Source organism: Ailuropoda melanoleuca, chromosome 5 (assembly GCF_002007445.2).
Source record: "Ailuropoda melanoleuca isolate Jingjing chromosome 5, ASM200744v2, whole genome shotgun sequence".
NCBI lineage: Eukaryota > Metazoa > Chordata > Mammalia > Carnivora > Ursidae > Ailuropoda > Ailuropoda melanoleuca.
Window position 1 is genome coordinate 4,171,830 of NC_048222.1, and position 12,672 is coordinate 4,184,501.

Consider the following 12,672-nt stretch of genomic DNA (forward strand, 5'->3'; position numbering starts at 1 on the left):
TTTATTTATTTATTTATTAGAGAGAAAGAGAGAGCTCATGAGCAGGGGGGAGGAGCAGAGGGAGAGGGAGAAGCAAACTCACCCTGAGCAGGGAGCCCAACGCATGGCTCGATCCCAGGACACTGGGATCATGACCTGAGCCACAGTCAGACGTTTAACAGATTTGAGCTACCCAGGTGCCCCTGAATTTTATTTTTAATTTAAAAAAGTATTCTGGAGGCACCTGGGTGGCTCAGTTGGTTAAGAATCTGCTTTCGGCTTAGGTCATGGTCGCAGGGTCCTGGGATAGAGCCCTGCCTAGGGCTCCCTGCTCAGTGGTGAGCCTGCTTCTCCCCCTTGCTTGTGCTCTCTCTCTATTTCACTCTCTCTCCCGAATAAATGAAAATAAAATCTTAAAAAATAAATAAATAAAAAGTACTCTGAAATATTCTGTAAGCTCAGTACTTATATTCAGATAAATAAAAATGTCATCAGAGATGCACAATAATAATGTGCACCATCTAAAAAGTAATTAATGGGTATGTCACGACTGTAATTTTTGACATTTCGAAATATATGCCCATATGACTGTCATATTTAGTAAACTTTAGTTTAAGTCTAAATGATTCACTATAAAAACTCTTTCTGGGCTATCTGTTAATAAAAATAATTATAGAGGCTTGGTCAGGTGTTCATGATGTCAGAAAGGTTCTGACCTTAATGACTTGGTTGGGCAATAGTTAAGCCATATATAAATGATATTGTGCTCTACAACGCTTAGTAAGGACAGAGTTTCAACTTTACGTAACCTGGTTTCACATGACTCTTTCCTTCTAACTAGTAATATTTCTCTCTCTTTTCTGGTATAATTCTTCTTCTTTCTTCCTTTCTGACAAAACCATTGCTCTATGAATTTCAAATCATGTTAGTTGGTTCTTAGATTCAACCTTCCATATTTAGACTCTCCTGTAATCTTCCAAGATCTTGGGAAGTCTGCCCATTCTCCTTTTCATTAGGTAAGAGGAGTTATTTTTACACTTTGAATCAATAAATGCATATATAAGCTGGCTTTGGGGCTTTTCAAAAAATCATAATTTTATAAAGAAGATTTCATTTGAGTTGACATTTGTCTGATATTCTAGACTATAAATCGTATGCCATTAATAAAATGTTATGTTTTTCTATGTAACAAATATTACAGGGAGCACTACTATGTCCCTGGTACCATTCTAGATATCAGGGGAATAAAAAGGAGTAACATAGAGGCCTGCCTTCCAGGAGCACATTACGTATATATAATGGAAACGTTTAGGGCTCTGGTTCCAAGTAAGATGAAGTAAGCCCACTCTTTTCCTGCCAGAGTCCAGCTACGAGACATGGACAAAATGCATGGAACAACTACTTGAAGACTGTGTTAAGTAAATAGCAGCAGACAAATTGGGAAGAACATCAGAATATGAAGGTACAACCAACTTTTCTCCCTCTGGTATGCCCTGACCTTACAGGTAAAACCATTAGGAAACCAGAAGTTAACGGTCGAGCAGAGAGCTCGAGGAGAAGCCCTCTAGCTGCGGCTTAAGAAATGAGAAGATTCCTCTTAGTCAAGAAATCCGCTTCTGTGTTCTTTCCTCTTTATGTGTGTCAGAAATGGCAGGGATAGTTACAGGATGCCCCAAGAGTCAGAACTCCCAGGAAGGTGACCCTTCTCTGCTGTTGGGTCAAGCTGTGGCTTCAAGAGGGTGAGGCTGTCTCCACTTAGACTATTTCTCTCATTCCTTCACTACCAGAGATAAAGGGGGATGTTGCACCATGACTGAAGGGTCAATTCTCTAAGAAGGCACAGCGATTCTAAGTGTGGATGCACCCAACAGACTTACAAAATGCATGAAGGGGAAATAGAGCAGTTCACAATTTCAGCTGGAGACTTCAAAATCCTTTCTCTGGAGCAGACAGAACCAGTAGACGGAAAATCAGCAAATATATAGAACAACTGAATGCCATCAACCTGTTGGATATAACTGACATTTACAAACACTACTCAGAACTATCAGAATACACATTTTTTTGTGTGCATATGTGAAATACATGCCAACATAGACCATAACTTAGGTCATAAAATAAAATTTAAGAAATGTGAAAGAAATTTAGATCATATCAACTATGTTCTCAGATTCAAACAGAAATAAAACTAGAAAGCAATACAGAAAGGTAACGGAAATGTTGAAAAGCACAAAAATTAAATAATAAACTTCAGAATAATCCAAGGATGAAAGAAGTCTCAAGGCAAAATTATAGAACATTGCAAACTGACTGAATTAAAATGAAAATACTGGGACCTGGGTGGCTCAATTGGTTAAACATCTGACTCTTAATTTCAGCTCAGGTTATGATCTCAAGGTGGTGAAATTGAGCCCCTTGTTGGGCTCCAAGCTAGGCGTGGAAAATCCTGCTTGGGATTTTCTCTTCCTCTCATTCTGCCCCTCCTTTCCACTCCTGCTTGCACTCCCTCTCTCTCTCTCCCTTAGGGGGAAAAAAAAAAGAAAGAAAGAAAAGAAAAAAGAAGAAAGTACTAAAATTTGTTGGATGCAGCTAAAACAGCACTAAAGGGAAATTTTACAACACTAAATTTAAGAAACCAAAGAAAGAAGAGTGAATTAAATACAAAAATATTTTTCATGGATACAGACAAATGATTCTAAAATTCATAAGGAAAGACAAACAATTGTGAAAGAGGAGAGTATAGTTGTAGAATCCTATCTCCCAATTTTAACTCTTACTATACGCCCACAGTAGTGAAGACAGGATGGTATTGCTGAAAGTGTAGACATGAATTGATGGTGTGGAATAGAGTCCAGATATAAACTCATGCAAACATGACTTCTGGTTTTTGACAAAAGTGCAAAAGAATTTCAACAGAGAAAGTATAGTCATTTTAATAAATGGTGTTGGAATTGGACAACCATATATAAAAATTAACCTCTAACTTATAAAAAAAAAACCTAGAAGGGATTAATAGATCTAAATGTAAAATATAACACTAAATGCTTCCACATAAAAACATAAGAGAAAATCTGTGACCTGTGATAAGTCAGCCAAAATATGATTCATGAAAAAAATTGATTAATTGGACTTCATTAAAATTAAATAATTTTTCCTTTTGAAAGACACTTTAAGGAGTATTAAAAGAAAATAAGCTACAGATGGGGAGAAAATACTTGCAAGTAGCATTTCTGACAAATGATTAATATTCAGAATATATAAGTAACACTCAATATTCAATAATAAGAAACCAAAAAACTCAACCTTACAATGGGCTAAAGATTTGAAAAGACACTACATCAAAGAGACATGAAAATTTATGTTGATACAAAAATATATATACAATGTTTACAGCTATTCTATGACACAATTGCCTAAAACTGGAAACATCACAAATGCCCTTCAGTGGGGGAATAGATAAAAAAGCATTAGATTTCCTGCTGCTAGTGGGGGAGAGACAGACAGACAGACAGACAAAGAGGCAAAAAAATGCTCAAAGGAATCTTTGTGAGTAGAGGAAATATACAGACGATCACTATAATAATAACAAAGCACTTTCACAGTACTGACTATGGCTAGTCACTGTTTTAAACAGTGTGTGTATATCAACTCATTTAATTTTTATAGCAGCTCTTGGTTTTCCAGACTTTTAAAAATATATTTCCATTAGGCCTGTTCCTGAAAATCTGCATATACAAGGTCACATAATCATGACTCAAGTAGCACTGTAATATTAAAGATCGTCACAAGTCTAAAACTCTGGTGGGTTCAAGGTCATTGAGGAATAATTGAGAAGCACGGTAGCAAGTACTCACTCAAGTTCTTTCAAGGTCAGTGATTCTAGGAATATTTTCAACATTTCCTGGACATAAATAAGATAATAGTTTAAAAATACAATAACTCATCCTAATAAACTTTGCTTGGAAATAAATAAGCTAAGTAAATCATACAGAGAATAAATATAAGTCTAAAACTATAAAACGTCAACCCCAGGCCTCCAACTTCTTGAAAAAAAAAGAATGTTCTTGACCACAATCTTCAAAAAACACTATTCAGTCTTTCTGTGGAAAGAAAATTAAAATTAAAATACACGTGCTTGGGGCGCCTGGGTGGCTCAGTCATAAGCGTCTGCCTTCGGCTCAGGGAGTGACCCAGCGTTCTGGGATCAAGCCCCACATCAGGCTCCTCTGCTAGGAGCCTGCTTCTTCCTCTCCCGCTCCCCCTGCTTTGTTTCCTCTCTCACTGGCTGTCTCTGTCAAATAAATAAAAAAAAATTAAAAAATAAAAAAAATACACATACTCTTCACATATGAAAAACTTTTGGAGAAATATAAAGCAAAGAATTAATGAAGCATTAGTAATTTTGTATCTGTGAAATTTTGAATTTTCTCTTTAACTCCAAGAAACATCTGAATTATTTAATTGTTGGCCAGTATCCTGAGGTTTCACTATCTTATTCTTGATTCCTTTTCTTTGTTTATTTAAGATTTGTCATTTACCAAACAACAGCAACAACAACAACAAAAAGAAATGTATAAACCTCAATTAGGAGAAGGTGATGCATTGGATAGAGAAACCAGATCCATGGTTCAATAAAATAGTGTACAGAAAATTATTTTATAAATTGCAACACTATTGAAGTGCTGTAATTATTAGAAAGACATGAAACACAGTGAAGAGTGAGCACAACTGAACATTCATTCAAACGTCATCCTCAGGGACACCTGGGTGGCTCAGTCCCTTATGCGTATGACTCTTGGTTTCAGCTCAGGTCATGATCTCAGGGCCATGGGACCGAGCTCTGCATCAGGCTCCATGCTCAGCCTGGAGTCTGCTTGAGATTCTCTCTCTCTCCTTCTTCCTCTGCCCCTCCCCCCACTCTGTCTCTCAAATAAATAAATAAATGAATAAAATCTTTAAAAAATTCATCCTTCCCCCTGACTCCCCCTGTCTCTCTCTCATTGCACACCTGGTTCATCAGCAAACTCCACCCCTCAGCCCCTAGTGGGTCAGTCGTCCTCATTATTACTCTTCCATACTCATCTCTCTGCGTCTATCCTTGCCCCATAGAGTCCATTCTACACCTGCTTCCAGACTGATCCTACTTCCTGGGAAGTGTGATTCTGTTACTGCTTTGCTGCATTGAGCCTGAAGCAGAAGGCAAAGCCCTAACAGTAGTCCCATGGGTATCTCACCCAGTCTTTCAGTTCCCTGACCTTTTCCCCTATCTCTCTCTCTTGCTGCCCACCTCTGTCTAGCAAAACAAACTCCCTTGCTGTTACTCCAACATGCAAAGTGAGTCCTCCATGAGCTGTCTGTGTCCAGATTTTCACTCTGGTTATTCTTTCTGTCTGACAAGCTCTAACACAAAGAGGTTTATGTCTCTCCCCTTTCAGGTCTTCGTTCAAATATTGGTCAATTATCATAGAACTTCCTGATCACCTTCTTTAAATAGCAAGTCTCCTATGCCCATGTGGCACTGTCTTTCCTTTTCCTTGCTTTATCTCCATAACATCTGTCAACACCTAATGTACCTTATCATTTACTTGTGGATTTATTTAGTATCTTCCATATTGTAATGAAAGGTGCATGAGGGTTAAGGATTTTTATTGGTTTTACTGAAAGCTATATCCCTAGTGTCTACAATGATAACTGCAAGTCCTGAAAAGTAAGTATGAAAAGAATTGCATTTTGATTGGACATTGATTTGATTGATATTTCTGGAAGGAAGGATTCAAAGGTAAAGGATACAGACAAAGGGTCTGTTCTCACGGACTTTCAAGAATTGGGATTCAGAAACTGAGGATTCAAATCCAGGTTCCATTTCCTCCTGAACGAGCCTCAATAGGTCACAGAAAAATCTCAGGTCCTCAACTTCCTCATCTGTAAAATGGGCCCCTGCTCATGCCATCACACAGGTGGCTGGGAAAATTAAAGAAGACAACAAAAACCAATGCAGAGAGCGAATTATTGCATACAAATGCATATTTTCATCATTCACATCATTTTTACTATGATTTTATACTCTCTGTGGAGAGACTCAATGACTTTTTAAACAGAGGAGGGGAAAAAGGCGGCAAAAGATGACTTCAGAGAGAAGTGAAAAAGTATGTCGCTGGGTCATGAATGAGAAGGCCCTAAGCATGAGGAGACTAACATTTTTAAATAAATGACAGTTATGCCCATTGTGGTAATAGGAAAGGAATTCGGGGAAACAAATTGTAACCAAGGAAAAGTGTTCAGTGCCTTTTCAGGTAGAAGTTCTCTTTCCAGAGCTGCCATGTATAGTTGTTTAGGGTGTTAACTGAACAAGAGGGTGTAGACAAGTGTTTGGGAATGGAGCTAAGATCCAGCCTCTGTTTTGCTTGGGAAGCCACACAGTCTAGGTTTGCATTTGCCTGAGGAAGGGGTGCCTTATCCAGTGAGCACAGAGACACAGTGGGCTACCTACAGCACTTCACCTTCAAGCCCAGGTAACTTCTGATAAGGTCGGCCTTAGCCATCTCTCCTCGTATGAACGCATACAGTTCCTAAGACCTGCACTGCTCTTGAGAAACAGTCATATGTCGCATTTTATTGTTAGTATTAATTTATTGCTGTCATTATCTGTCAATAAAATTTTTATTATGTAATACACATTTGTTGCGCATCTGTGATGTGTGGGCTGGGATGTGTTTATAACCTATCGCTCAAAGAACCTAAAATATGTCTTGAGTGTAGGAGTTAGAGTTTCTTGGATCTGTTTGGACCTCATGAAATGCCCTGTTTAGCTGCCGAGATTTTTCTTTGAAGGCATTTACTGATTGGTTGATTGATTGACTTACTGGTTGAGGTCAAAGTAGTCTGAGGAAAGCCAAATGGTAATGATAGCAGACAGTAGAAAAATAAGGATGCAAAATAATTACTAAGATTGGAAGTGTAAATGTGTAGCAGGTGAAAACCTAAAGTCAAATCATGAAAGCTTAGGATGTGTTACTTCCACCTCCTCATCTGCTGATCATCGTATTTTTAGTTTCAGTATTTTTATCTTCTGACTTTTCCCGGGATGTTAACATTTAATTTTAAAATTGGGTTTGCATTAGAAATATACTTAGGATGACTTTGACATATAATTGAATATGACTTTATTTTTTTCAAAGAAGTGAACAGAAAAATGAGGGGATGGTATCCTAGTTTAGTTTAGAGACCGTTTTTGAGGAATATATCTACTTCATATACAAAGATATTCCCATTAAGACTCTTCAACAATATAAAACATTGAGGACTAAGTTATTGTATTCAAAGGCCCACTTTCTTGACTTCTGCCTGGCAGCTGCAATTTTAAGATGCCACCCACTGCAAACAATTCCGATTTCAGAGATTTTTAAATGAGAAAACTGGATCTCTTAGACTTGATGAAGTACNGTCATATGTCGCATTTTATTGTTAGTATTAATTTATTGCTGTCATTATCTGTCAATAAAATTTTTATTATGTAATACACATTTGTTGCGCATCTGTGATGTGTGGGCTGGGATGTGTTTATAACCTATCGCTCAAAGAACCTAAAATATGTCTTGAGTGTAGGAGTTAGAGTTTCTTGGATCTGTTTGGATCTCATGAAATGCCCTGTTTAGCTGCCGAGATTTTTCTTTGAAGGCATTTACTGATTGGTTGATTGATTGACTTACTGGTTGAGGTCAAAGTAGTCTGAGGAAAGCCAAATGGTAATGATAGCAGACAGTAGAAAAATAAGGATGCAAAATAATTACTAAGATTGGAAGTGTAAATGTGTAGCAGGTGAAAACCTAAAGTCAAATCATGAAAGCTTAGGATGTGTTACTTCCACCTCCTCATCTGCTGATCATCGTATTTTTAGTTTCAGTATTTTTATCTTCTGACTTTTCCCGGGATGTTAACATTTAATTTTAAAATTGGGTTTGCATTAGAAATATACTTAGGATGACTTTGACATATAATTGAATATGACTTTATTTTTTTCAAAGAAGTGAACAGAAAAATGAGGGGATGGTATCCTAGTTTAGTTTAGAGACCGTTTTTGAGGAATATATCTACTTCATATACAAAGATATTCCCATTAAGACTCTTCAACAATATAAAACATTGAGGACTAAGTTATTGTATTCAAAGGCCCACTTTCTTGACTTCTGCCTGGCAGCTGCAATTNGCATTTTATTGTTAGTATTAATTTATTGCTGTCATTATCTGTCAATAAAATTTTTATTATGTAATACACATTTGTTGCGCATCTGTGATGTGTGGGCTGGGATGTGTTTATAACCTATCGCTCAAAGAACCTAAAATATGTCTTGAGTGTAGGAGTTAGAGTTTCTTGGATCTGTTTGGATCTCATGAAATGCCCTGTTTAGCTGCCGAGATTTTTCTTTGAAGGCATTTACTGATTGGTTGATTGATTGACTTACTGGTTGAGGTCAAAATAGTCTGAGGAAAGCCAAATGGTAATGATAGCAGACAGTAGAAAAATAAGGATGCAAAATAATTACTAAGATTGGAAGTGTAAATGTGTAGCAGGTGAAAACCTAAAGTCAAATCATGAAAGCTTAGGATGTGTTACTTCCACCTCCTCATCTGCTGATCATCGTATTTTTAGTTTCAGTATTTTTATCTTCTGACTTTTCCCGGGATGTTAACATTTAATTTTAAAATTGGGTTTGCATTAGAAATATACTTAGGATGACTTTGACATATAATTGAATATGACTTTATTTTTTTCAAAGAAGTGAACAGAAAAATGAGGGGATGGTATCCTAGTTTAGTTTAGAGACCGTTTTTGAGGAATATATCTACTTCATATACAAAGATATTCCCATTAAGACTCTTCAACAATATAAAACATTGAGGACTAAGTTATTGTATTCAAAGGCCCACTTTCTTGACTTCTGCCTGGCAGCTGCAATTTTAAGATGCCACCCACTGCAAACAACTCCGATTTCAGAGATTTTTAAATGAGAAAACTGGATCTCTTAGACTTGATGAAGTACGGTGGTAGGTGAGAAGTGGGGCTGGTCAGGTGCTGAGAGTGCTGGATGGAAGGAGGTTCTGTTCTTCAGGTGTTGAATTGAGGGTACCTGGGGAGACCAACATGGAAGACCTCCCCCTCGAGGTCTCAAACTAGGTTCAGCTCTGAGTGAGAATGACACAAGGTCAGGAACCTCGAAGGCATGACTTTCAGCTCAAAGGTGTCCCAGCTGACAGAAGGGAGCCACGGTGGCAAGTAGAGGGAAGTGAGCGGTGTTCCTGGGGGTGGAGAAATGTCAGGGGCTAAGGTGAATCAGGTATCGTGAGATCCAGCCTCACGTACGCAGGGCTAAGCCTGCTGGTCACTAAAGTCAAGTCTGTTATTCTCCTTCACAAAACCTCCCTGGGAACTTAACCATGTCTCCTTGAAGGACAAAACAGATTTCTAGGTTATAGCCAACATTCCCTATGCCAGTTGGTGGAAAGAAGGATAAAGACGGAAACTATATGTGCCTTAATAAAAGTGAGGGAGAATGAACCCATCTAAGATTGCAACCCTCTTCTCTAAATAGATAAATCAAAGATTGAGACGCATCAAGACAAAAATACCTTGATGGCTATACAGCTGAGTATTTATTTTAATTCTTTTGCTCTTCACCTCACTCTCAGGCTTTCTACAGCACAATTTGCTCCTGCCTTCATGGCCCTGGCAAGAGCAGTGGCCGTATATGGTTTGTGATCGCCCTGGGGAAACAGTAAAATAGGTTTTGTGAGAGTACAGCCAGGAGAACGGTATTTACAAAGGATACTTACTGCTCAGATTATGATTACTGGCCTTAAATTGATGTAACAAAAAGAATATGCTTTACCAAAGAATGATATTGCTGAGATTTTATAGAGCCATTATGATTGCAAGTGCAGCTTCAGCACAACTGGGTTCACTCCTACCTCTACGTGGAATCAAATTGTATGGGCTTTCCTTGAACAGGGAGAAGTGCCGAGCTGTAAATGAGAAGATAATGCAGATTTCCTCTCGCATGGGCCAAATGAGAAGAAAATGATTTACCTGTGGGGATAGTGACCCGTGAAGGGTAGGAGATCTGGAGAATGACACCCGAGGCTGGGGAAGGGGGAGAANAAACGATTTACCTGTGGGGATAGTGACTCGTGAAGGGTAGGAGATCTGGAGAATGACATCCGAGGCTGGGGAAGGGGGAGAGAAAGAAACTTTTTCCCTTCCAGGATGGAGGCTGTCTGGCCCATCTGTTTGTCTCCCCATAGTCTTCAGGTTAAGTCTGGGCTGCAGAGTTAGAGGTTAGAGGTGCTGTAAGATCCTTTGTAATCTAGCCGCTCAGTCTCATGACCTACCATTTCTGCACACTCTCTACGGTCTAGCAATTCATCCCGCAAACAGAATTTTATGTGTTAGTCATGTGATTCTCTGTGGCTTTCTCGCAGTGCCATGCCCTGTCTTGTCTTCAGGCTTTCATGCGAACTAAGTTCTTTTCTCCAAACCCTTGACTCCCCTCCCTTCCCCAAAGCAGAAAAACAGCTATTCATCCTTTAAGACTCGTTTTATGTATTCTTCTAAGAAGACTTCTGGATCCCTAAAAGCCAGGTTGGATTCATTACTTTGTTCTTAACATCATGACGTGTTTATAGCTGTCATAGCCTTTAACAGACTTCTTATATATAATACATCTATTAACCTTGTGTGTTCCTTCAGTAAGACTGTGAACCATAAGCGAAATGAGCCTACTTTGGCAGAAGCTGAAAATGGCCCACTAGAGCCTATTCTTTCCTTGTTTCATAGTAAGAGATGGCTAACTACTCCCACAAACGCCGTCTTCTCTTCTTCCATAGTGATAGGATTCTAGCTGGAATGTGGTTGTCCAGGCTGGGACACTCTTTGCAGCTCTCGGCCACCATATGGCTAAGTTTTGGAGATCGATTTGGATTAAATACCATGTTTCATTTTACAGGCCTGCTTTTCAATATCTTGCATGCCCTACCCCCTCCCCATGAACTGGAATATGGACACACCTGAGACTCAGCTTTGCCACATACTTTTGCACATCCAGAGGAACAAGAGGGAAAGGACCCAGGTCTCCGGGTCTGGGTGACTGGGTGGAATGGACCTATCCACCCCTAGACTTTTTCCTTTCACTGTTGTGAGAGAGATACATTTCTACGTTCTTTAGGCTGGATTTAATCTGGAGTCTCTTTGTTAGAGCAGCTGGTGCTTATCTTAACAAAGAAAGGGGTACCTTGAATGGGATAATAGCGCACAACTAAAATCTATGTCATTAGCTGAGCTGTCCGGCTACGGGGGGCAGAGGCACATTGCAGCCTGCAGTGTGGGTCATCTTTCTTATGCTGTAGCAAAAGATTTAGTAGAAGTCCCCCTGCAATAACATGGAAGGAGGACCATATATATGAATACCCTTGGCTTTAAAGGAAGCACTTGATGTCATATTGTAAGTGTGATTTTGTTTCTGGAGGATTATGTCAAAGAACTGTAAGACTGATGAACTCAGGCAATGACTGGCTAGTTTTCAAGAAGAGATATAATGTAACAGAGAACACATAGAATCAGGTGTCCCACAAGGGTGAAAACCAATGGTGTCTTTTGCTAAACAACTGGATATAACTATTGGTATTCAGAATCTTTCTCCAAGGCTAACTATATAGACCAACATGGAAGTTATCATGCCCAGATCAAGAATTCTTTGAAATTCCTGCCTAGTCTACGGTGTTGGTTCCATACTTCACTTTTCTGAATGGTAGTTTTTATGAATCAATTTTTGTATACTGGGAGCCATGTCCAAACCTGATGGAGGACAGAAGATCACCCACAGGATATGAAATTTCAGTAGGATAAAGTAACCAGGTGGAATTTTGTGTTTCCCTTGAGTGGGATGGATGCTGTTTTACACATGAGGAGAAGTTTGTGTAGAAATTTGGTGACATCACGGGCAGCCTGTAGTGGAGAATGCTATCTACTGTCATAAAATATACTTTCTCTCCTTCTTATATAGTGATAGAACTGAATTATAGCTGGGGCATAGCTTTCTAGCTTGGGACTACACATCCCAGCCCTCACTGAAGCTCTCTGCAGCCCTGTGATTGATCTCACTGATGGAACATGCTGGGCAGTGATGGTGCCTCTCCTAAGTCTTTATTCCATGCACACCATTCATCTGTCAATGCAGACATCTACCATTCATCGCTGTATCTTGCCTTCCACCAACTATCTATGCAGTTCTGATTCTTTTTTTTTTTTAAAGATTTTATTTATTTACTTGACAGAGATAGAGACAGCCAGCGAGAGAGGGAACANTTGTAGTGGAGAATGCTATCTACTGTCATAAAATATACTTTCTCTCCTTCTTATATAGTGATAGAACTGGATTATAGCTGGGGCATAGCTTTCTAGCTTGGGACTACACATCCCAGCCCTCACTGAACCTCTCTGCAGCCCTGTGATTGATCTCACTGATGGAACATGCTGGGCAGTGATGGTGCCTCTTCTAAGCCTTTATTCCATGCACACCATTCATCTGTCAATGCAGACATCTACCATTCATCGCTGTATCTTGCCTTCCACCAACTATCTATGCAGTTGTGATTCTTAATCCTCCTTCCATAATATCCTGACCCACACGAGGCAGTGTC